General features: G+C 38.9%; 1 protein-coding gene across 2 annotated transcripts in view; it reads right to left on the bottom strand.

The window, feature by feature from the left end:
* The window catches only part of MYO16 (myosin XVI), a 377,675-nt gene that overhangs the window by 337,222 nt on the left and 13,629 nt on the right, over positions 1-26,824 (bottom strand). Inside the window, exon 1 of one of the 2 annotated variants that reach the window (XM_071807294.1) lies at positions 9,071-9,132. The exons of the other annotated variant lie outside the window; for it this stretch is intronic. The gene's annotated coding sequence lies outside the window, so the exon portion shown is untranslated. Of the gene's footprint in view, positions 1-9,070; positions 9,133-26,824 lie in introns of those variants that run through there. 2 annotated transcript variants of the gene reach the window in all.

Genomic DNA, 26,824 nt, shown 5'->3' with positions numbered 1-26,824 from the left:
GTAACAAATGTTAGCCCTTTGCAGTAGCATTTAAGTTTGAAGTCTTTTCATCTGTTTAAAGTAAATCACCTCCTAATTTCAATGTCATGCAGTTTCAGTACTACAGGATATGGTGAATGACAGCTCTGCCGCTATCATTTTAAAACTTCACTCATCTTTTCCAGTAGTTTTCTCCTCAAAATGAGTAATCCCTGCCATGCTGGTCCTCAAGGACAGCTGCTTCCCCGTCATCATTTAATGGCCCCCTCTCTGCTCCTCTACTACTCTTCCTGTGGTGTGGAAACCTAACTTGAATGCACTGTCAAGATTCAAGCACATCAAAGTTGTACATCACAGCAAAATACAGAGTAGATATTCTCTGTCTTGTTCTCAATACCCTTCCTGATGATGCCCAACAGTTTAACAGCTTTTTTGGCTGATGCTTCTACGCACTAAGCTGAGAATATCAGGGAATTGTTGATGTGACTCCAAGACCTTTGATAGTGCAGCCCTGTCAAAACTCATGTTGGACTCTCCCAGGGTGACATGCATGAGACAGTTCTTGTTTGTAATAGTTTGTAAGTGGGACTGCAGATCCCTTGCCAGATGAACGAATTCCAATGGAAATGCGATACCTGATGCATTAACATTGTTAAGGAAGGTAGCTGCACTGCCACCTGCCCTTGTGTCCTGCCTAGAACTAGCCAGATACACCATACAAATATTGCAGGAAGATAAAACAAAGTACTTCAGAACTGGCAGCATCAGTCAGGCAGGTTTTGATGATGCAAGCTTAAGAGTCTATGACAGACCTTTTGTTAACTGGCATCAGCTTCTTGCTGATCTACTGAGCACAGCTCATATTTTAAGAAATCACATAGTATATATTTTACTAATTCTAAAGTTATAATACTCTCTCAAATTTCAGTATTGTAAATTTTTTTTCAATGTTTTATTTAGAAAATGAAATGAACACAACTAAACCAGTTACATTGGAAAGTTCTGTCTTCTGGTTGGTTATCAAGCTGACTGATTATTCACTCTGAATCATTCTAAAATGCCAACTGCATGGTATTTTTCCTTCTTCCCATACTATTTAGTGTCACCTCCTTGCTTACTGTTAATCTGTCTTCTTCATTAGAAACAGAATCCCAAGAAAGCTTAATTCCTTTCATTACAGTAAAAAAATTATTTTGAAAAGTTACTGTTTATAGCATGATGAAAACTTTTGACAATGCAATCACTTAAGAGAAAACTGAACCTGTCTAAAAAATCAGATTCTAGATATTTATATAGCATGTATTACCAAAGCATACAATCATTTAACTTCTTCCAGAATGGTGGGATTTATAATAAGGCAAGCCAGGCTGCCGTTTCAGCAATTACCACAGGATTAGCTACCCCCTACCTGAGGCTCATCGAAAAGTACTACTAGGTTGGAAAAGCCATCCAACAGCTGAGCTGAATTAAGAAAGTTGGTCTGTGTAAGAAGGTTAAGATGCTAAGATGCATTGGCTAGAGGAAGAAAGCTGACAACAAGGAGCAGGAGTGAATTCTGAGTTGAAAAGAACAGAACAGAACCCTCTAGGTAGTACAGATGGGTCTTCAGCAGGAGAAGCAAGGTTGGGAGAAAGCATTGACTGGTTTTGCACAGCCATGTGAAAGAAAGTTGAAGCCCTGAGAAAAAGATTCTGGGCATGATGCCATGCCTTCTTGAGCTCAGAGGGCAAGCTGCCAGTCTATACTTCTATGTCGCAACAGATTTCTCCTGACAGCATCTCTGTGAGAGCGGAGTATTAACTCTCTCATTTTAAGAAGGCGCAACCTTACTGTCCTCAGGGTTTCGATAAAGGCTGTAAGGAAATACGACGAAGATCTTATATTTTATTTAGTTTTGAGTAAATGTTCCTATTTAAACTAGGTCTCCCAGGATGTAAGATCTGGAGAGGTTCACAGGGAGCTTTTTTTGAGTAGAGGTAGAGGGAAGATGGAAGGAGTCTCCTGAGTGTTTTGCCAGTTTTTAAAGACAAAAACTGGCATTGCTTTTGAATTGTCTACTTGGGTGTGGAGAAAAAAAATATTTTTTTCTACATTATTTCAGCTTCAGAACTAGATTGCCCACCTTCTTTATCTATAAATAGCTACACTTTGATTTTACACAATATCTACACGCAGTCTGTGCAGAAGAAAATAAACTCTCCACCCTAACAGAAGGACAAGTGACAACGAAAAAATGCACATATATAAAGAATGCTTTACAGAACAAAACATCATTCTTCACCTTAAACAACAACAACAAAAGTATCTCACAAAGTAACTTTATCCCTCTCATACTTCCAGATCAACATAAATCACTAATGAATAACCTCAATAGGTACTTGATCTCTGCAGCTGCCCTGTTATGGTATTGCCACTTTCTCAGAGAGACATTCCCTCTCAGATGCACTGATCAACTTACATAGTAGCTGAATCAGCTGTCCCAATTTCTAAATTACACTCTGAATATTTTTCACAACAGAAGTAACTTTTTTATTTTATGCATAATCAAAACAACCAGGACCAGGGCTCACAGAATTATGGAATGGTTTGAATTGGAAGGGACCTTTAGAGATCATCTAGAGCAGGGGTGTCAAACTCATTTTCAGCAGAGGCCACGTCAGCCTCATGGTTGCCTTTGAAGGGCTGTATATTAGCACTGTATAAATATAAGTACTCCTACATTTATACTGAGGGCTCCAGAGCTGGACACAGGACTCCAGGTGAGGTCTCACCAGAGAGAGCAGAGGGGCAAAATCACCTCCCTTGACCTGCTGGCCACTATCCTTTTGATGCACCCCAGAATACGATTGGCTTTCTGGGCTGCAAGTGCACATTGCCAGCTCATGTCCAAAGTGGTGGGAAGAATATATAGGATGTGGAAAAGTTTATGCAGTTTTATAAAACAACAGCAACAATAAATTCCATAAGTACTCTTCTATGAAATGATTGTGGGTTTTGTAATCCTTTTTAGATGCACAGGGAATGGGCTGCATTGCCCAGATGCATCTGACAGAATTCCAACATACTCAGAATGAATTTAAATTCTCGAAACAACCATCAGTTTGTGTCCCAGCAATCAAGTGCATTGCTCAACAAACATCTATGGACATTTCAGTTAATGTTATTATTATTATAACTCATTATTATATAGACAGAAAGCAGCCAGAAGTTCATTTGCTAGGGGGAAATAACCCTAGCAACGCAGCTTAATACCACAAAGAAAATTACCTCATCCACTTAAAAAGAACTACCAACTTAGCAGTACATGCCTCTAAGAAGTATATAACTATTCTGTGGTGACAACTTCTCACCAATGACCTTCACTGCAGGCAATGCCTGTTCTATTTAACATAATATATTTCAGCTGACACAGCTACATTCACAGCCTGTAGAGTCTAATATTTCTAAATATTAAGGTCTATATATGACATCCTGAATCTTCTACGAAAAACTTTGTTCATATACAAAGACTGAATTTGCATGGAAGTCTTCAAGTCCTATACGATTTTCACTAGGGAGATTAAGCCAAACAATCATGTGGAATGTGGCAGGGTTTTAAGAGCAAGGGCAATACCTCATAGCACTTTAAGAACAAGTGAAGTCTGCTATAGTTAATAGAAATGATAAAGGGAAGATGTAATCAGCATGTAATTAAAGCAGTTGAAGTTCATACAGGATTAGAGTCCTGATTTGGCAAAAGCGTGTCCTGCAATTTTTCTAATGCCAAGTAATCCAGGTCACACCCTCCTCACCATTCACAGACAACACAGAATCCCTTAAAGCTCAGCTCAGTGAATAGTCAGGAAGGCTGCAAAACCAGGTAAAACACTGCCCTGCTGAAACACTCTCCAGGACCTTTCCACCTAGATCTGGGTGCACTCTTGAAAAAGGTATTGTAGCATCTGTTCTCACCAGCCATGAAAGGAAACTGTGACTTTCCCACAAATAACCAGACACTAAATGTTTATGTAGAAGTGGCAGACAATTAAAAACTGAGCTTCACTGCTAGCTATAGGCATTGCAAATGTGTAAGAAGATACCCCTAAAGGATATAAAATTTGGTTTAGTGCTCTTGATTTTTTAAATGAAACAAGCAAGTCTATTGTAGCACTGAACATGGGGACCAATTTATTTATCTTCTGCTTTTTGATCTATTGGAGTCCAGTCCCCTTCAAGTTTGCAGTATACGAAGTTCCCTACCATAGAAAAAAAAAAAAATCTGATGATTTAAAGTTAATCAGTAAGTACCAAATATACTGGTACTGAAAAGTCAGAAAATAGGTGCCCTCAAGCTATCACTAATGCAGCTCAATGCATAAAGTACCAGCAGATGAGTTGACAGTCTTCAAGTCACCTGATCCTTAAAAATCAAGGCCAGAAAGTAGGAGCAAAAAACTTCTGTGGTCCTCTGGTCTCAACAGATACAGAATCAGGACTGCAGGATGCATCATGGGCTGCAGAAAGAGTCACCAAGTAGTGTTGGAACTGTGATTCAGTCACAAGATGAGTGATTCTGTGCTTTGATTCTTTTTAAACTTCCAGGGAGGAGGCAAACTCATTGCTGTATCTGCACTCTCATTTCCACCACCTAACCTATCATATGAGCTGCTCTACTGCTTTATTCATTTTACAGCAGTACAGTACAAAAGGATAACGATTTAGCAGGTACATCCAACTAACAGGTTTAAGTGGCAGGTATTGGCACAAAAGCTTACAGAATACAGTTATATCAATTAATTAAATCAACTGCTAATGTAATCCTTCAAGAAACAGACATTAACTGCAGGCAATGCAGCTTGTCTGAAAAGCTTATGAAAATACAGCCTTAACCAAACAGATGCACAGAAGAATGATGGAGGAAAGCAGCTGTCTCAAAGAGGACTGAAGCTGGACCATAGAAACCACTGGCAGTTGTACAGGAAAGAGTGGTGGCTGGCACCTCGGGCTGCCATAAGGGATTTACCAAATGAATGGCTACATGTTCCTGAAACCTTGAGAAAAGCTGCCAAGCCAACTTTTATGCTCAAGGAGGACCAGATGTTCCAAAAGCGCTGGGAAGAGACTATCACCAACCCCAAAGAAGCTACTAAGGGTATTAGTGACCAGAGACTCACCCGGAATTGCTCAGTGGGTATCAGAAATACACATTCCCCAGGCACAGCCAAAAAGTTTCTCAGCATTCCCTATACTCTCCCTGACCTCTGCTCTGTGCTCCTTGCCCACACCAGACAGCCCTGGCAAGATCACGAGTGACTGGCAGGCTCCAAGGAAAAGAATGATGGAGACTGGGGCAGGTACAGCTCTCACGCGTGGTCCCAACGGGGTGTCCCATCTTGCACTTAGGACACTGAAAATTGCCTTCACCTGAGTATCTTCTTTAATCTCAAAGAGCTGCTCTTGAAACTTTCTACCAGCAAAAAGTTAGCTGAGATGCTCAAATAAGATAATTTGTATTAAATATTCCTAAAGGATATTCTAAGAAAGCAAGAAGTGAAACCAAAGAACAAGGATGCTGTTATAAACCTAGAAGTCAACAGGTTGAAATCAAAGGCTAAGATGGTGCTCTTTTCATGAAAAAAATCTCATGGTCAGACTCTATTTTTCCCTCCCTTCTCTATACCCCAAAAAATAAAACCCACTGAAAATTCACAGGCTAAATGGATATAATGAATGAATGAATATAAGAAACAATTACTTGTACATCAGTAAGGACTTTCAGAGAAGGTGATGTTGCCTTCTGACACTGAACAGTGTTCTTCTTCTTACACAAGGCTACACATCCAGTGAGGTTACAACCCTTTGAAAATATTTCAGCTAATACAGCTATATTATTCAGAGGAATTTGTGCTTGACAGCACTCTATTGGCACCAAACATGCTCACAAACTCTAACACCCCTGGGCTGAGGTAATCCATGGTTGCTGGGAGGGAGCTGGGCTCTCCCAGCTGCTCCCACTACCCCTTGTTGGCACACAGGTTGTGTGGAGCAAGATGAGAGCAATGTCAAATGCAGAGAGGGGATAACAGAAGAGACCAGGACGAGACAACATCAGTGCTGAGATGTGTGTAAAAGAAAGCAAACAGACATTTACCCAAAATGCCATTTCCATCCTACTGAATCTTGCAGAGTGTACAGATCGGGATTTTCTGGACTGTGTATGTAGTTAGCTACTGGGGCAAAGACAGCACTTGTCTCCATCCAGTCACTACTCCCACCCCCAGGAGTTTTATCAGAAGGACTGGCATGAAGTTACACAGTGCAGGGCATCACACACCCGAAAGCAGACCAAAGAAAGGAAAATTTCCAGTATTGTTTGGTGTCTAGCCCCACTGATTACCTAGAGTGAATGCCTGCATGCAGTTCTCCTAACCTGCATCCTTTTGTTTCAGTTTGTTTCTGTGTATCTCTGAGCATCGTGCTGCAAGGCTGAGAGCTGCCAGCAAGGGGACACTAATGCTGCTGATGAAGTACGTGGCACACATCATTTTAGGCAACACTTATGATGATAAAAGACTGGATACACCGTTCTGCCAAAATCGACCCTTGTCACCAACTTCTTCAGAGGGCAGGAAGAGGAGTTACCACTAGTTTGACTTGTTTTTCCGCTCATGGATGGGGACAGAAAGCCATCATAGCTTGCTCACTCAGGGTAGCTAACCTAAGTAATTTCATTTTACAGAAGATAAAAGCTGAAATAAACAAGCTAAAGGTGAAGTAATATACATTGCAGAGAAAAGAAACCCACTTGATCTGGGGCATAGCTTCTGGCCTTCTGAAGATATACTTCTTCCTTCCCTGCCCCAAAAGCTTTTTTCTTAGCCATGTCTGTCTTACTAAGAATCAGGGCTTTAATAATTGCTTCCAAGGATTTTGGAAGTGAACCACTGTCTACAGTGGCACAGAGGTTGTGCAGTTTTGCACACAGTGGGACCTACCCTGCTAATAGACCCTAGGAAGCTTCCAAACCGACACCTCTTGGAAGACCTTCCTTTGCTTTCAAACCAGCACTTCGCGCACCAAAAGTGAGAAAAATCAAAAGGAGATGGTGGAAAACTGAGCTTTTTTGGAAAGCACCTTCCCTCCAAGAGAACATTTCCACTATTTCAGTTGCATGCTTGATCTCACCCGGGCCAGCCTCGTGACCAGCGCAGCTCAAGGAGGTCACACCAGTGGTCTGGGCCCCCCACACAGAGGGCAGAAGCTTCAACGGAGACAACTTTGCCTCTGCAAAGCCCGTGCGGGGTACCAGTGTGTGGCCAGTCTTGTACACTGTGTACAGCTAATATGATCAGTGACAAATGAAGAAGGACACTTCATGCATATTTGCTGTACAACACAAACTAGCTCCTGGCCTATATTATTTCTTTTTGCATCTGTTTAACCTTGCTCTATCTAGGTTTTCTCAATTAATTTGAATATTCTGTTCACATCTGAAAACAAAACAAATGAACAGTCTCTTGAGAGGTGCAGCTGCTAACCATCACATGAACTGAGTTTAGGATCATTATTTAGTCAGAGCTTAACACTTGCAGGGAAATATGCAGGAAAATGTGTAACTGAAGGACTCCAAGATGTTATTGTGTCACAAAAGAGCTTTATTCCCATCTTTAAAACTCCAAATCACAAAGGCTTCAGTGTTCAGCCAACACTTGCCCTGTGTTTCTCTTCGCCTTATCATTCCAACCCAATGTAAAAAGCATCGGTCAGCAAGTTCTTTGCCAATTATTTGGCAGATGTTGTTCTCTAAAATCTAAGCCAAAAGGGTAAACACAAACTAATATTGGTTTCTGTTCTGCAAATAAACTGAGCTATTCAGTTCTGATTTGAACTAAAGAAACCAAAGCAGTAGCACAATGACTTTCATGAGACACAGTAGTACTTTAGAGAAAATACATTCTTCATTTTATTGACTGCATGTAAGACTATTTTGGCATCTTAAAAATAAAATAAAATAAAATTTAACTTAATGCTGTTTCATTTGGAATTGTTATCATAAATATTTTTCTCCATGAACAAATAAAAAGTATTTGGTCATAAAAATACACTCATGGAGGGAGATGGAAATGGAAAAGAAAAGCACATGTAACACGTCAGACTTTTCTCCAGCTATAAATAAACCGCAAGCTTATATCAAATTATTAGCAAATGAACTACAAGCACTGAGCCTCACAGAAGCATGCTTCCTGCCCAAATCTAGCAGTCAGCCTAAAATATGTTCTAAAAATAGATTTATGTCTTACACGAACAAATACAAGTTTATAACATTTGTAACTCACAACAAACTAACCTTCTAGTCCTCTGTAACAAGACCTTTCCCAGGACTAACACCTTTATCATTATTTGATCATCCGACTGAACTGAGATGAATTAGTAAAGCAGAAATCCTAATTAAAAACATGTCTGCTGTGTATTTTATTTTCCCTAGGTAACAGAAATATACTGCTGATAGCACATTTTAGTATAATTGTTCACAGAATGTTTTAAAATAATTGGGAAAAAAGAAGATTTTTTCCCTAAGACATTCCAAATACTGCTGGTCACATAAATCACAAAATAGGTCAATGAAGCATGATCAATATTTGTACAATCCGTTTCTAAGCACAGATATCTCTCTTTTCTTATATCTATGTGCTATTAAAAATGCATATTGTTTTTAGAACATTTCTGTGGATTATATCACTATACTGCACATTTAGAAATAAAGAATAAGTTTAAGCCTGATGTATTTGAAAACATGCTTTCAAATACAACTTCTACATTATTAGCTTCCAGCTGATAACAGAACTCATGTTAATTTATCTTACCTAGATTTTACGACTACCAATTATTTTTATTTCTTTAGAACACATTATGTACTTTTTTATATTTAGGTATATTCATTATGCATGGATATAGTTCTTAAACACCTTATGTTGAAACACACACATAGCACCAGATGAAAAATACATAAGGGTTTACAATGGGAAAAAAATACCTATAAGATTTCATTTATTAAAAAAAAAAAGCATTATAATAAAACATTGAAAGTGTGGAAAGAAATAGATTTTCCTACCAGGAATTTTATCTTGACCAATTTGGCTCCCACATATTCCTGTGTTCCACTGAATCAATTTCACACTTACTCACCTCCCTGTCTCTGTGATGAGGTTTATTCATCGGTTTGATATTGCCATAGCAACTCTGCAACATGGTAACATGTTAGCCAAGCAATGCTGCTCACCTCCCAGTATATGGTGAATAGATGTCTGGTATATATAACATAATGTTTTAATGCATATTGATTTCTGCTTCCTCCTACTAAGCTACAGGTTTAACATCACCATTTCTAACTGTATTTAACAGTCTTTCATCGTAACCTTCACAGTATTTAGTTTGTAGTAGCCTTAGTTTAATTACAAAAATTAGCTACTACCTCAGATTTAAAACCAGGATCTGCTTTGACTGTAAATTACAACTAAAGCATCTGGACATCTTTGAACAACCAGAAAAACAAACATCACTACTCCCACCCCGAAAATTCAGGGCTTTTCCAGTGTTCTTGCATTTTTGCCCCATGCAACCAAACATATGCAAATCAAAGATTGGACTGTGACTAGCACAGAAATGCACACACGCTCAATTTCAGAAGCTTTCCCATCAGAGCATATAGCCTGGAGGGAGCAAAAACCCTCTCTCCCTCCAGTATGCCTCCCCAGGAATCTGCCAGCAAACTGGCTGGTGGCTGGTATGGGAGAGGGATGGTGCTTTGTCCCTGAAAGGGATGCAGCGTGGCTGAGCCCGTAGGATGCCAGGGAGGGATTCTCTGGCAGCTTCTGCTTCCACAACCTCTCCACAAACAGTAGGGGCTCACAATGTGCTCTGAATTACTAACCAGAGGCAGCATGTCTCCTCTGTTTGTATAAAACAAAACAAAACAAAACAACAAAACGACATGTCAGAACTAAAGCAGTATCTCTGTTGCAGCAAGCAATAGAGGCTTTAAAGCTACAAAGACTATCACATCAATACTATGCAAATCAGGGCATCCCCAAACACAGATTTGGATCATAGCAAGGAGACTAGGCAACCATCCAGGGCAATAGTATGAGTGGGAGCTGAAACCGTCTCATTGACTGAGTCTTTATCTTCACAAGTTGGCAACTGTTTCACAACTGTGCTTACTCACAGTGGAAACATCCTTATGTTTCAACTAGGTTGCACCACGGCTTGACCTAAATGCATTTTAAAAAAAGCAGTTTATTTACTCTCAGACATGCTTGGACAAGTCTTATAAAACACAGAGGATCTGATCACATGTAACACAGGAAAGCAGAATGGAGACAAGTGACACCTTAGCATTGAACGCATCTCTGAATGTGGTAATGTCGCTGGACATCTCCTTCTACGTACCTAATAACATCAGCACTGTTTCAGACCACACTACGCTTAAGCTCAAAAGTTAAATGCTGTTGTTTGCCTTAGGCAAAGTGTAAAACATACTTGTGAGACAGTATGAGCTTCACAGTTGAAATTCAAACTACTGCCACTTCATTATAACACGCTAAGTTTTGTGATCTGAGATGTACCATGAAAACATCTGTACATGGACCAAGGGCTTTAATTTCTTTCTGTAGCAGACCTGAAACCAGCATTTTGGCCTGGGATTTCTTTAGATTATATCAAGGAAAAGATGTGGAGCAGAGGGGAGATGGAAAAAATATTTTCAAATAAAAGTTGTTTCAGTTCCTGACTATGCTCTCAAACAAGAGAACACAAGAGCTATCAAAATGTTTTAAAGTGTATTCCATCGTGCTCCAGCACAGCAACAGCAGCACCAATTGTGCAGAACAGGCAAAGGCATTTCTATTACCATTTCCTATAACTTGGCTTTGGTTTGTTCTCAATCAAAAAAGCTATCCCAAATCCCAGGAGATACAAGTACTTTACACTACAATAGTTGTTTCCACTGAGAGGACCAAGAGGGCAGCTTTTGAGGGCTGGGGGAATAGAGGAGTTGGGGGTATGGGGAGTACTAAAGATGAAAACGTTTAATTCGTATGATCTACACATACTACTAGGAAATCATACCTTTTTTGCTTACGTACAACTCTTACAGCAGTGCAAATAGCTAGGTGATTGTTCTTTTCTTCTAGCAAAATTTGTGACGGTTCTATGCTTCTAGGCATTTTGTAATATTAATTCTCTTAAAATATTTAGTTTTCTCTTTGACAAAGAAGGAGCTCTAAAAAGGATTTAAAAGAAACATTACATTATGCCTAATGTGAGAGCTTATTTCATCTGAGTACACACTCAATTTATTGTGACCTTTGCTGGAACTCTTACAGTTAGTACACTGCAAAGGCATTTAAGCAAAACTAAACATTAGCAACTGGTCTGGTGTCTGTCATACCCTTCATCCTCCCAGTAAAGAATTTCAGTCTTAAGATCCCAACACAGTTATCTGTTTCATCTAAAGAACTTCAAGTAGGGCCCAGGTGGGAGCTATTTGTGCATACATAGACTGTGAACTCATGGCCAAAACTGGGGCATAAATATATGAAGATACTCTCATAGGCATATGTCCATTGGACACATTTTGGAAAACAAGGAATAGTACAGTTTCCAGATGAATACTTAACCTTTAAATAATGCCAAAACTATTAATCTGCAAACAAAACAAAATCTAACTCAACAATAACCAAATATAAACATCACTAGCAGCCTAACCTGAATCTACATGAAAGTTCAGAAAGGACAGAAATACCACCTTCACTTTCCTTTTGCTTCCCTGGTCTCAGCTACTGCACAAATTGCATTCCCAACCAAAACAAATGTTAAGAACTACTTCACTCCTAAGTATTATTATGAAGGGTTAACAAGGAAAACGCAACTGAACATGATACAGTAATTTCCTTACAGGTCCAAAGCAGTCCTCCATTTGAGCAGTATGGCAATCAATTATTGGTAAACATTACTGTTGCAGTCACATGAACTAAGGTCTAATTTCAGTTTGCATAAAGTCTCACTAGCTTTGACACTCTGTAGCTCTTTCATCCTTAAATTTGCAGCCTTCACATTGTCTTTCATAAACACTTACTTGTCATTCTTTCTCTGCTATCACCTTGATTTTTTATGCAGGTCTTAAAAAAATCCTGTAAGACTGCTAGAATAAAAGCCACATTTTAGTTACCTATAGGATTGTAAATTCTTTCAAGTCACAGGGCCAACACACACAGCCACTAAACTGCAACAACAGAGCTTTGCTTTTGCTAAGGGTCAGATGTCAACTTGGGGAACTATCATGGGCTCCTCTCCAGACTTGGCATTTCCCAGAGCCAAAAGCCCACAGATACAGTGGGTACTTCACAGGCCTTAGTGCCAAAGCCTACACAGTCACACTAGGATGGTTTGACAGCTTTTGGGCTCCATGCAATGCCAGGAATCATTTTTCTTTATGTCCATCTTCTGAGCTTGGCCACATCTCAAAAAGCATTTTATATCCAGTCATATCGGCCACATGGGCTGCCAATCAGGCTGTTCTGAATTAAAACAAAAGGTCACACAACATGACTTTGGCTTCAGTTTCAGTTATTTGTTAATTTAGACCAAAAGAGAGGAATGACGGCTCTGATTTTACATAAAGAATCCAATCCCTAGATATAATTCCTTTAAAATGCACCCATGGCTACATTTATGTTCTCCCAGCAGAGGTGCAGCCCTCTGCAAATGGAATTTTGCCTTGCTGAGACTCCCAGCAGTTTAGTCTGTAAAAACCAGCAAATAGACCTTGAGACTTGCAAAACATCCTGGATGAAAAACATTCATATTTTGAGCAGCCCTTTTTTTTTTTTTTTAAATCAGAAGACTGCATTGTAACAACAGAAAATTAGCTTGATAAAATGGGTGATTCAAACAGACAAAATGGGATGTCAACAAATAAATTGATGCCAATATAAGCAATCATCAGGTCACATCAGGCAAGCTGTGCAAGCAGAAAATGAAGGCACTGCAAGTCAGTCCCTACCCAGTAAAACTATTGGTGATATCTTTATTTGTATTTAGAGATTTTTATTAGAGATGCTGTTTTAGTCTTAACATGTACTGCTATGACATGGTATTATTTTTGATTGATTGCACTTTTCTCTCTTCATTCAGATGAACCAACACCAATATACAACAGACTGTCTTTAAAGGCAAACAGGTATTTATGATATCATCAAAGATTGCCATCACTGCATGATGTTGCCTTTTTTATATATCCAATAACTTTTTTTTTTTTAAATACAGTCTGTTAAGGCAAACTTAAACCAGAGGGAAGACAGGCTTCATTACAGAAGATTCATTCTGATTTCCATTACGCCACAAGGAGTAGGTAAAGCCTTACACTGGTTTCTAAGGCTCAATTCAGCAAAAAGCTCACAATGCTTACAAGGGTTTTAGCACCTTTAGCTTCTTCAGATTAGGAAGGTCCTATAGCCATCATATTGTTAATGTCTACATTACACACATTTAACCAGTTACAGAATAATAATAATATTAACTAATAGTTTGTGTGGGACGCAGTCAAAATAGTTATGTATCTGTGTATTCATATGAACAGGTTAACAAATCTGAATTTAAGTGCACAATGCTTACTTTCATATGTCACATTACAATCATATCAGTTTTAAAAATCACTGTCTAAAGCCATGTTCATCCTTCCTTGCCAGTTCAGGTGCTTCAAAAGTTTGCTTTCATTTATTTATTCCCTTATCTGTGCTTGCTGACAGTAGAATAGTACAATTAACAAAACACCTGAGGAAAACAGAGAACTGTTTCACATTTATGTCTGGCAATTCACAACGTTACATAGGTCTTTAAAATGAAAGAGCACTTTTTCCTAAAATAAATTAAAACAGTAAAATTTATTTATATGCCAAAATTATGTAAAACGATTATGCGAAAATATACCTCTTCATGTGTTTGAACTTGACAGCAATCATTCAATGAGTACATTTTGGCATCTAGTGCTGACCAAACACAGAAAAGTTATCAGTTGCTGTTATAATTATGGAAACATCTATGAAAACCAGGAGCTGGCACAACCAACCCAATTTTCTTCAGGAACCTCAATACATTATATTCAACAAGATAATGAAACAGATAAAGTAATAGGATCCTGTTTGTATTCCTAGTGGTTTTGCCTACAGCTTTATTCCTTGTGTTTCTGTCAACAGCTCTATTTAGTAGTGTCGTTTACCCAATATATATATTTATTTTTGCTTTGATATAGCAAAGTTGTTACCTTGATTCCAATACATTGATATGATCACATCCAGCTTTGCTATAGTAGAATTAATATGATTTGATTCACTTTGCTAAATCTGCAGGATTTTGATTGCCCCTTGTAATATGCCAAGTATGGCCAGCATCTCTTTAACCCACCCAGGACTTAACCTATATCCACAGATGAAATATGTTAAGAGTATTACTCATATCAATTTGCAAAAATCACCACATCTCACATCCTCCCTGATTTCAAGTAACAAAGCTGTTCTGAGCAGTACCATATAAATATATATATATATACGTATATATATAAAAAAAGAGGAGTTTACTTGTGGAGTACCTACCCAATATGGGCAAGAGTAGAATTCAACTTTGCTCCACAAACAAATTTAGCCCATAAAGAAGATTCTACTAATACACACTCACTGTTTGGAAATAGCAGTACCAGCACTGAAAACAGATATTCTTTGCAATTGCTCTGGGGAGATGTGCAAATTGTTAATTGTATTTCATAATAGGCCTATGTAGCCCTTGTAGCGGCAGCCAGTTGAAAGACAGGTCAACCAAAGCCAGGCAGAAAAACCACAAGGTGAATAGTGGGCATCAGCTAGGAAGCAACTGTTAAATACAAAGTAGCAGCTGAGCAATTGGAGGTACTGATAAGAGACCTGAGCCATGAAACTATATCAGATTAATTCCTGACTCAGAAGTCATTATTATCCTCTCTGCAGAAGTGAAGCTACAGATCCATTAACAAAAGGAGAGGCATTGTAAAATACGAGCAGTTATATCAGTTCTCTGTTTTGCTAGCTGTTTGAGCAAGATGTCCATAAATAAGAGATCATTATTATTGGCTTCTACTATTGTATGAATTCTTTTCTAAAAAAGGAAAAGAACAAAAGCAATAGGACACTTGTGTATGTATTGTTTTCATTAGAGTTTGATTTTGACAGAGGGGTTATTTGACACTAGGGTCCTTCAGTAGCTTTGTGACTGCCGTGCAACACACATGAGCAACTTAAATCCTATGTAGTTCTTTATTGAATGTATGAAGGTGTTTTTGTTTGTTTTCTACACAGCAGAAATCCCCCAACACTAGAATACAGAAGACTTACCAAGCCTGATTTCTTGCACTCATACAGCTTTTTGCATCTCACTGATACCAGCCTTCCATAACTGATACCTGTAAATATCTAAAATTGATTACATAGATTGTTCCAAGTTCCTCCTGAAGAGCAGCAAAAGAATCAGACTATTTTTACTGAAATGTCAGGCTCTGCATAGAAATATTAAACAGTGTATCAAATTCACAATGTAGTGAATTGTTTGCAACTTGTCCAGTCACTAAGATGGGGCTGTCAACTGGTGCATCTTATTTCCACGGCATTAACTGAGGAAAACATTTTCTTCTATTGTCTTATCTCTGTGTTCAATTTAAGTGAAGAGTTATATTTTTTCCATTGTTTCCTTATCTTCTAAAACTAAGACAGGAATGCTGAGAAGAGAAAGCAAATTCACACTCCCACAATTGCACAAATCTAACTTAAAGAACAAACTTAGATTTCATTAAATTCTTTCACTCTTGCATATAGTTTAATTTATTCAGAAATCCTAGCCTGCTGTTGGCTCCTGCCAACTCGTTGTATTCCAACTTTATGACAGGAATAAACCTTTTTAAAAAGTTTTTAAGGCCACACTCCACAACCTAACACAAAGGCAGATCCTTTCAAGAAAGATAGTGGAGAAATACCTGTTTTGACACCAGCCTCCAACGTTTTTTAATTGCTGGTCTTCTCTAAAGACAGAGAAAGCTCCACAAAAACTTTGTGCTTCTATCTGTCTTCCTAACAACTCACCACCAACGAAAAGAAAAGCTTGTTGGGAAACCACACACACAAGCTCTCCCAGGGCAAGTGGCCCTGAACTGCTGCTAAATCAGAGCTAACAGCTGGTCATCACAAAGCGATTTAATGGTCTACAAAACCCATATTTTTTTGCTATTGATAAACCACTGATTCCTGTGCTTTTAACACACAAGACTCTTCATAAAAGAAAGGAAATACTCCTCATCTACAGAAAAGAAATACTAGATCTCGATTCTTGATCTGGGCTTTATATGGTTACCAAAAGAGATCACATTTTTGCTGTACTTTTTGTTCTAATTAGGGACAGATTTTGTTGCTGTCTGAAAGATAAAAAAAAAGCATCTCATCTCATGTGAGCTGGATCCAGAATAACCATAGTTTTTATCGCCCACTTTAGTAAAAAAAAAAAAAAAAAAATCTCCTGGAATTTGATGAGACAAAAAGTTCTCTGCAAGTTCTGTCCTTTTGACAAAATGGACATTCTCCGCATACTGGATATTTTTCCATTTCTTTCTCCCCATCCCCAAGTCTTAAAGCTATGCATGAGACTTCTAAGGCAGTTGCTTAGCAAGGCACCTCATGCAGCTTGTCATTATCTAGATCTCAATATTAAAACTTTGATTTTGGATGAATAAACTACCTTGCCCTTTGAAGGAATCTTGTTACAGGGTGTGCTGAAGAATCATCTTCTGTTAACTTGTTAAAGACCAAGATAGCCCAAGCATTTGATTCCATTGCAGGTAGAACAAACTGAAGAAACAACTCCATAAGTGTTTTCCGGGTTTCCCTTGCCCCCATTCTACCTATATATCACAGTTTCTGTTAACCAGCTCCTATCTTCTTGAAGATAGGATCAAGACAGTAATTTCACTCATGCAAAAGAGAAAGGGAAAAATCAAGAGCTTACAGACACTGTCAACAGACACCCTGAGATACAGCCAAAGTTGAACTGAGATCTCTGAAGACTATAGCAAAGCAACTCCTGGTTTTACAGTCCAAAGATGGAGTCAACAGCATAATGACTACATTGCACAAATCACTAGGCTGCCATAACCTTATCCTGACATATCAAATTCAGTTTAGTTATGCGGTGTGTAAGTTCATGATAATTCAAGAGACAACTGGCCACATCAGATTTTTACTGAACCTTATACTGCTGGTTCCCAAGCTCTTCTGCTGGTCTCTTTATATCACGCTTCCTGGTTTTCATTAACTTACCTAAAGTGGAGGCTTTGATCCCAGTGTTTGTACCTTTTCTTTAAGCACTATGCAGGTGAAACTTCCTCCTGTCATAGCATCCAGTACCTGGGATGACAATCTGGCCCAGCAAGAGCCTGGAAATCCTCAGGCCACGCAAAAAACTCCCAAGTTTGCTCAGTTTGTTCCTAACTATAACAGCACAAGATTCAGGCAGAGACTCTGCACCCAGGCACCACACAATAGACTCCTGCTAGTAATGTGTATAGTGCTGTAGCATACTACAGCCACACATTGATGATTCATAGTAAGGGGAGTAGCTGTTCCAGATTACTAAAAAGTCTGAAAAGAGAAAGAAGAATATGATGGACCTGTCTACTGGAAGTAGGATAAGCAAAGTGCTCTGCTAGGTGCTTGACTTCACAGAATCATAGAATGATTGGGGTTGGAAGGGACCTCTGGAGATCATCTAGTCCAACCCACCTGCTAAAGCAGGTTTATCTAGAGCAGATCACACAGGAATGTGTCCAGGCAGGTCTTGAATGTCTTCAGAGAGTGAAACTCCACAACCTCTCTGGACAGCCTGTTCCAGTGCTCTGGCACCCTCAGAGTAAAGAAGTTTCTCCTCATATTCAGATGGAACCTTTTATGCTTCAGCCTGTGCCTGTTGCCCCACATCCTATCACTGGGCACCACTGCAAGGAGTCTGGTCCCATCCTCTTGACATCCACTGTTGAGATACTTATAAACATTGATCCCCTCTCAGCTGTCTCTTCTCCACACCGAACAGACCCAGCTCCCTCAGTCTCTCTTCATAAGAAAGCCTGCTGCTGGAGTCCCTCCAGTAATTCCTTATCCTTCTTAAACTGGGGAGCAGCTGACTGAAAGGCTTCAAAATCGAGCTAGGAAACAAGTAACTACCAGCTCAGGTAGAACACCTGCTCTGTAAGCCTTCCTCATCTCCATTCACCTGTCCTTTCCAGATGCATGAACCAAGTTCAAGGCACTTTGATAACAAGGGTGTCTTGATCAAGGGATGTAAATACAGAGAAAAACTATGATTACATGTAAACACATTGTTCTTGGTTATAAAAAAATAGCAGCACAGACAAGTACTGCTAATAGATTTGGCATGGAAAAGACAAATGTATTTGTCAAGAAGCTGTTTTAGAAGTCACGCCAATATGACAACATTATTGTAAAAGCTGCATAGCAGTTGGAGAAAAGGCCAATTCCAAATTCGTCTAGGATTATCACAATTTTTAATCTGCATGAAGGCTGACTTGTTTAATTGAAGATACTTGGAAGAGTGGAACAAAACTGCTTTCAAGAAAAACACAGACAACAGTGATATTTTTATAAGCATTTATCACCCTAAGTGTGAATTAACTATGATATATGACCTTTTGGAGTAAGACATGTCTGCAACCCATTCATCAGTAGGTTATTAGGCTGATCAAACAGAAACACTGTGGATGTTTCTGCATTTTCAGTCACAACTCTTCAGCACATCAGTTTATGACAGTAGTGCTGAAATCAGTAGGACATTCAACATTGACCTTATAGGATTTCCTCAGGCTAAGAGTATATGAACTCAGACCTGGCATGAGGACCTATATAACTCTGAAAGCACAGTAACACCTTCACTGAAAGATGTGTTTTAATTCAGTTAGATGATAATGCAATGCTGCTCTGCTTCTGGCAACAAAAGTATCATTACAATGCATTAAAATAAAAGAAGCTGGCTGACAGCACGGTGTCTTGAGATCTGAGGATGATGGACAAAAGAGTTATTATTCCAAAAAATAACAGAATAAAATCAGATCAAGATTATGCAAGAGATCAGACAGATACTTCAAAACAGAGTTCAAGTGTAAACCTAGAGCAGTCATTAAGCAAAGAAGAATGGGTAAGTTGGTCATTTTTGGGGGGCAAGGAGGGTTTCCCATATGGTAAATATGGTTGCAGGTAGATTCTAGAAGCACTGTGTCAGGGAACTGTCCTACCTTGCCATGTGCACAGCATTTAAAAAGTGTTGTAAGGAACGATACTGAAAGGAGCTGAACATCATCACTTCCTAAAAAGGTTACCTAGCACTAAGGCCAGTTCATCACCCCATAGGATTTAGAGCCCTATGACACAAAGCTTTTGGACAAAAGACACTACAGTTTAGAGAAACACACCTATATATTACAATTCTTGTAAGGGTTTGTCCTGCCTACTCCTGCCCCTATTTCTGGCTTTGTACAACTTTGCACACCCCTGGAGTGACCAAAAAATATGTAGGAGTTCTTTTTGCTCTTTTGCTTTTCAAGATTTCTTTATGGAAGTCCTACTTCAAATGCATTACCCCACTTTTCCTTCTCATCTTTAAGACAAGAGCAGCACATTGAAAGTCCAGGAGGTAAATTTTTGAGTGTTAAAAACAAGCATCTTGGAATGGAAAACAAGAAGACAAATGTAACCATAACATCAGTGTCACCTGCTTCAGTACTAATATGCACAAGTTCACTTATGTGAACATATTCTGGAAACAACAAAAGGATTTGATATTGAAACTAAAACTAATAAAATTCTTGGTAATGCAAGAGAGCACAAATTTAAAAATGCAAATGGCACGGGACACCATAGTCAAATACTGTCTACCATAAGAGACTGGAAAAGCAAAAGAAATTCCCAAATTAATATAATTCCTCATATTCTAAGACTCACAGAACTGACAGAAAATGAATTTACTCAACAACCAGCATGCACCTGCAGTAACTCTTCTACTCTGAATACATGGAGGTGCTTAACTAAGCAGCAGAAGAGACTTCTCTCCAGAGCTACTGCTGCTGAGCCAATGTGCTGATTTTCCAGTGGATTTCCAAAACTTGCAGGTTCAAATTCTCCAGGTTTATCCCACATGTTGAACCTGAAGCATGACCCCAACCGAGGCAGAACTCACACTTCAGGCATGAGGCGGGGCAAGGCAAGGCAGCTGTATGGACTCAGCTTCCCTACGTGAGGGAGGAAGGGGGTGAGAATAAGAGGCAAGAGAGGGATGGGACCACTTATCCTGTGGAAGAGTTCTACCTAAGAATGGGGACAGTCACAGATGCACAGCCAGTCTGACACAGAGCTGATGGCAACTGCTGTTGATGCTAACTCTAAGCCCACTGCTGGTGACACCTGAACAGCTTGACACACAGGAACCTCCAACACAACAAATGCTAATAGAGTCAGCATCAGTTTGAAAACTAATCCACAGCATCATCTATCACATTTCTGCACTACTCCTGGTGCTTACCTTACATCCTTCTTGCTGCTGTCAACAGGTGTGAACAAGAAGTGAACAGCTTCAGATCTACATCCTTTGTAACCTTTTCACACCAGCTTGCTGGCATATGTATTACCCAGCAAGACAACCAAGTCTACTATTTTTTTTTTCCCCTTAAACTACAAGTAAGAAGATTCAGGTTAGCTATTAGAAGATCACTAGCATAAACAGGCGAAGCTGTCATCAAATTAAGACTTCAAAAACACACTAACATCTGATTAAAGCTTTACCTAGCACAAATACTTTCAGCTGGATCTACATCTTGGATAGGCTCTAACCATGCTGACAGGGAGCAAGGGAAGGACATAAATTCAGTCCTTGAGCTCCCTTCAAGGGACTCTTAGTGACTCCATTGGTTTCCCTTGGCCCCTTTTTTCAAAGCACCACATGCAGTCACATCCATCCACACTCGCAGTTCGGTTCAGTGAGCCTTCGCACAATTAGACAAATATTGGCTGAGGAAAAATAGGAAGAGATTACTTTTTCTTTGAAGCAGGGAGATAAGCTACATTAGTCCTCCACGTTTTCCAGCCCTATTTCTCCATTACTCCATATTTGAGAGACCAGGAAAGTGTAGGACTCAGATTCCTTGCACTTCTCCCCAGTCACTGGAAGGAAACAACCAGTCAGCCAACAAAAAAACATCACCTTTCACAAGGCAAGCCTAACCTAAGTAACAGATTGATATTTAAAGCTGGGGTCAGCGATGGTCAGCCCATAGATATTTAACTTGTGCAAAATGACTTTTAAAACTGTTAGTCAAATCATCTTCCAGCACAAAGAACTGCTATGTTTTCACTGAAGTTTAATACACACACATGTTATTACTCTATGTAGCACCTTGCTGTGGGACAGCTTTGTTTTTGATTGAATCTGCAAACTAGCACTTCACAGCCATAAGAATACATGCTGCTGCAGCTGCACCCATTTCTATTTTTCTGACAGTTGGCCAGGAGGCACAGACAAGGCAGCATGTTGTGCTTTGAAGCAACTTCTTACCCCTTACCAGCCTAGGCACCATAAAATACTCATACACTATTTTGGGTGGCATTTCATTGCAAATTCCATATGCTTAGCTGAACTATTCAATGATCAGAATGACAATGAAGAGATTGCATTTGAATGCACCATGTAGCAAGTATTTTCCCCTATGGCTGCTATAGCCCATTATCTCCTAAAATAAACAACGCACAGTCTGCTTGCTCCATCAGCTGAGTTCCACAGTATTAGACACCTCTCTGCAGCAGAAGGATGTATGTGGCTCAAACATCTACTCCGGGGTACAGTCTCATCTCCATTCAAAGATATTTGCACACACACACATTTCCCTGTGCACCGAGATAATAGAGCCCAAAGGGTGCAAGTTCTTTAACACGGTATATAATAGAAAATAAAGAGAAGCAAGGCTGCTCCAGATTCTTTCCCCAAGCAAACTGTATGGTTTTGCTCTTAGCTATAGGCGTAACCATGTGATAATGCAGCATTTAAAGTAAAAAAGTTAATTCCTAGTAATTTCTGAGGGAATGAAATATGAAGAAAATCTGTTCTCCAGAACCACTTAATGCATACTAAAGGGAAACAGCCACCATTACAGAAAACCCCTTTAAATAATTTGTACTCATATGCCATCACAAATTAACAAGGAAATTGAAGATATATAACTTCAGGACATGCAGCAACTCATCTCTGCAGCACCATCATACATTTGTTCTTGCATATATGGTCTAGCAAAGAGAGACACAAAGTCATACATAAGGATAGTTTTGCAGGGAAAGACAGACAATACAGATTGAGAGGCAGGAAAACAGAAGAAGAAAGTTCCAGCTAAATGAATGCGTTTAAAAATCTCTCTTACCTTCCTTGCAGAAGGAACTGTGCCTACCATGTTAAGCTACTACTATGTGTAAACAATCTAGTGGAAAGGATGATCTTTTAGAGGCTACTACAATATTTAAGATCCTAAAGCAGCTCATTGGATCAGCTACCTAGTGATAAAGTAGTTCAGATAATCTCAGCTACATCCAACAACAAACTCTGGCCCAATGTTAGAGCTTTTAGTCTGCTTTGACTAAAGCTGGCCAGGCAATAGCCTTGCACAACAGCTCCAGCACAGACAGGGCTTCACACAGTCTTCCAAACATTTCTTCCTATTTTCCCTTTTTGACACTTGACTGGAAATTTTGCAATCTATGCAAGTTTAAAGTTTTATTTTTGCCTAGGCTTTAGACATTAAATGGATTTCCCCTGCACAACCTGAGGCCATTTCCTCTCATCCTGTCACTTGTTACTTGGGAGAAGAGACCAACCCCCTCCGTGCTACAACCTCCTTTCAGGTGGTTGCAGAGAGCGATAAGGTCTCCCCTCAGCCTCCTTTTCTCCAGGCTAAACAGCCCCAGTTCCCTCAGCTGCCCCTCATCAGACTTGTGCTCCAGACCCCTCACCAGCTTCGTTGCCCTTCCCTGAACTCTCTCCAGTCACCTAAACGGGAGCCACACAGCCAAACCCTCAGCACTTGCAGACACCCTTCTCCTCAGGAAAACTGGCCACCCATCGCCTGGTTCATACTGTCATTTATGAATCACAGACTGCAAGACTTGAGAGGCAACATGTTGTCTTTTGAATGTCCTGTTTACTCCCAAGAAATTATCCCTGATTATCAGATTAAACTGTCTTTTTGGCAAAGAATAATATTTTCAAATAAATAAATAAGCAAGAAGCTTGAATCATAAACAAGGCTAGGAACATGTGAACATTTCTTTCTACTAAATTAACACTGGCAAAAGACAGAATGAAATATTGATCTATATTTTTGAATTAGCTCTCTGAGGTTTGCAATCACCTTTTCATAGCTGTGAACATACCACAGCAAAAAAAAAAAAAAGATGATTACTCACTTCGCAAGCTGAACTGCATGGATCGTTAATGGTTGACTCGTTAATTAAATATGGTAGCAGAATCCTAGATTAGTCCTGTCTTTATATGAACATCATTAATATACCTGTTTTTCAATTTAGGAAACATCATCTCTGCATACAGTAGCCATTGTAATATTCCTGCCTAAGTATAACACTTCATTCATTACATTGACAGGTCACATCATTTAGGCCTTTCACAGGAATATATTTCATCAGCTTGCAAATGCTGTCTCTGTTCCCATGTATAAGCCCCACATGCACAATATCGCCTTAAATCTCACATCAACATTTTCAGAAACCAACAAAACAAACCCACAAACAAGAGAATTGCAATAGGTTTTCTAATTGATTATTTGGCACCACACAAAATTCCCATTTAACTGAAGAATTCTCTTCTTCACATTTTCCATTTTTTTTCCAGCCTATTGCAGTGTATGCAAAATGGAAAAATTACTTGCTACAAATGTTCAACAAGGAGCCCAAACAAGTTCAGTACAGCTCTGTCCTTGATCCTTTTAAATTGCATATTACAATATGAGCGTGAGCATTTACAACATATTACAACAGCTATTGGTGTCTTATTTTTTATTTAGCATGTGATACATCAGTAACATTGATACAATCTAGCCCTATCCTCCCTCACCTATGGAATCCAAGGTTGACACTCCTTGTTTCAGAAGACAGACAGCAAGCACCCCTGGGAAAAATACTCCAGAAGCCCTTAGAAAAATTGCAACTAAAAAGGGATTATTTTCTAAAAGTTTCTGCAAAACACCTCATGCAATCAAATTGACTAACAATCACACGATATATATACATATACATTTTTTATATATACATACACACATAGAAGCATCCTTCAAAATTTAAAAATATTAATTTAGGCACTGCAAGACTGAACACATGACAATTAAATGACTAGCACGTTGAAATGCTGAGGTAGCAATATCGCTAAAATACATGCTGAGATTCAACCCTGCCTTCATTAGGCAGATAAAGTCATCACTGTGGAAGTGTAAGATTGTCTTTTTGGCTAGTACATAATCAGGCTTCAAGTATGTATTGCTAATAACTGTGAATAATAAATTAATTCAGAGACTGGAGCACACATGCATATAGAAGACTGATGAGTGGTTGTTAAGAGGTCTGTTCCAGAGAGAGGAAATCTCTTACACACTTTTGCAAAGTGTATTTATTCATTCTCACGAATACTTACTGAGAACTTCACTGTTTGCTATTTCAGTTAGACACAAAAGGAAATTCTAGGAAACAGTGACTTATGAAACAAAATGGAGACCAAATGAAGAACAGACACGGTTCTTCATTCATGTGCTCTGTTTTTGAGGAGGTGTAATTGATCCACTTTCAGTGGACATTTTCTGATGGACGCTTCTCAAATAAACAAGGCAGTTACTTTGCAGCAAACCCTCGGTATTTTAGGAGATTTACTTTGCCTACATTTCTGAGGCCAGAAGTTCTCCCCCACAAAAAGAGTATGACCAAATTTTGTCTTTGAGGACTTCTGGAATGACAGCTTTCGTGGTGATTAGATATCTGTGAATCCAGCTCCTGCTGCTTCAGTACTAGGAGTACTTTTCTACCTCCCCCAAAATTATCTTACTATGTTAAGGTGTCTATCTTCTTTAACCCCCGAAATACATCACAAAAGAAGACAGGTCTCTAAGTATTAATCAATAAATTCAGCATTCAATGCTCTAAATGTGAATTATGTAGAAGTATGGTGAGCTACTTGGGAGGCAGAGGAAGGAACCTGTCTTAATGCTGCAAGCATAATACACACCTTTTTTTGTTTATGAATGGATCTCTATACTTTTACACCAAACAAAAGCTTTGAAAGTCTACCGAAAGAAAATATTTACTCAAATTCAGTGCACTCCTACAATATTTCTGATTATAGAGTATCACCATATCCTATATTTATTACTAATAAATATTACTATCTGTTACATAAATAGTATGACAGTAAATGCACTCCTGAGATCATGCTTTTGCTTCTATAAATTGCTACAACAGCATAGATTTACACTGGAGCTAAATCAAATGGCACGAGGAACAGTGGAATTCACTCAAGATTCACAGAGCTGATACTAATAGCATTTACCTTGCACCCAAACTGAGAATGAATGGCTTGAGAATGAATGGCTTAATCCCATCACTGGCATGAAAAGAAAGTCATAAAAGTACCTGTACATCTTACTGTTCCGGTCACAAAATCTGGTCAAAATGGAGAGAACTGTCACTAGGGGCCAAAGCCACAATATTGTGAAAGCTGTTTGTGACTTTGTTGTTTGCGACTGTTCACAGAAACTTTTATGAATTCTGCTAGTTTTAGTAGTCACACCACAGTACAGGGGAATGTTTTGCATGGAGGAAAGACAGAAAGGGAGGCAGATTCAGTGACTAAGACATTAATATCTGTATTCTAGAGTATTAATACTTACATAAAAAGCGATAGACTTTCCCCTCAAATTAAGGGGTTTTACCACAGAATTTAACTCTGCAGTTCATCCTATTTTTAATAGATTTTGCTTGCTACATTCTATCATATAGTAGGTGATAAAACAATCATATAGTCCATTTGCAAAAATTAAGACCATTTACTGCGTTACAGTGGTTGCAATTTAAAAGGCATTTTTTCCATGCTGCTGGAAATTGAAGTATTAAATGATAAACTACAGACTTCAGTGTGCCTAGAGAAAAACCAGAATACTGCAGATATCTAATTTAATGAGGGGGAAGTCTTTGCTTTTTTTGAATTACTTTAAATAAATTGAATTTTCTTTGTTAAGGAGATACTGAATAAATTATACTAGTTAATGTGCTTTTTAGATGGACTCAATTAATATCCAATATTCACAGACAACATAATAGAGTAAATCAAGATCAGTATGACGTCCCTCAAAGGATGAATAATTAAGTCTTAGCCACAATATGTACAAAAACGCAGGGTTGCAGAAAATTTCTCTCTGGTCACATAGCTAAGGTTCCCATTTATTTTGAAACTGTTAGAGATAATGCCTCGAACCCCTGACTACATCAAGAAAAACATCCTTTTTTTCCAGAACAATGTTTTAATACTGCACATCCATTTGTGTATGTTGTAACACACTCCTTCCAGTGACAAAGATGCATGAAACACATATGTCCATGGAGATGCAAGAGCATTTCACTTATATTATCTTTAGTGCCAGAGACTACAGTTACTACTTTGCCTACAGAGGGTGCAATTTGGAGGGAAGATT

This window comes from Patagioenas fasciata, chromosome 1, assembly GCF_037038585.1.
Source record: "Patagioenas fasciata isolate bPatFas1 chromosome 1, bPatFas1.hap1, whole genome shotgun sequence".
Taxonomy (NCBI): Eukaryota; Metazoa; Chordata; class Aves; order Columbiformes; family Columbidae; genus Patagioenas; species Patagioenas fasciata.
This window is presented reverse-complemented; position numbering and strand designations above follow the sequence as displayed.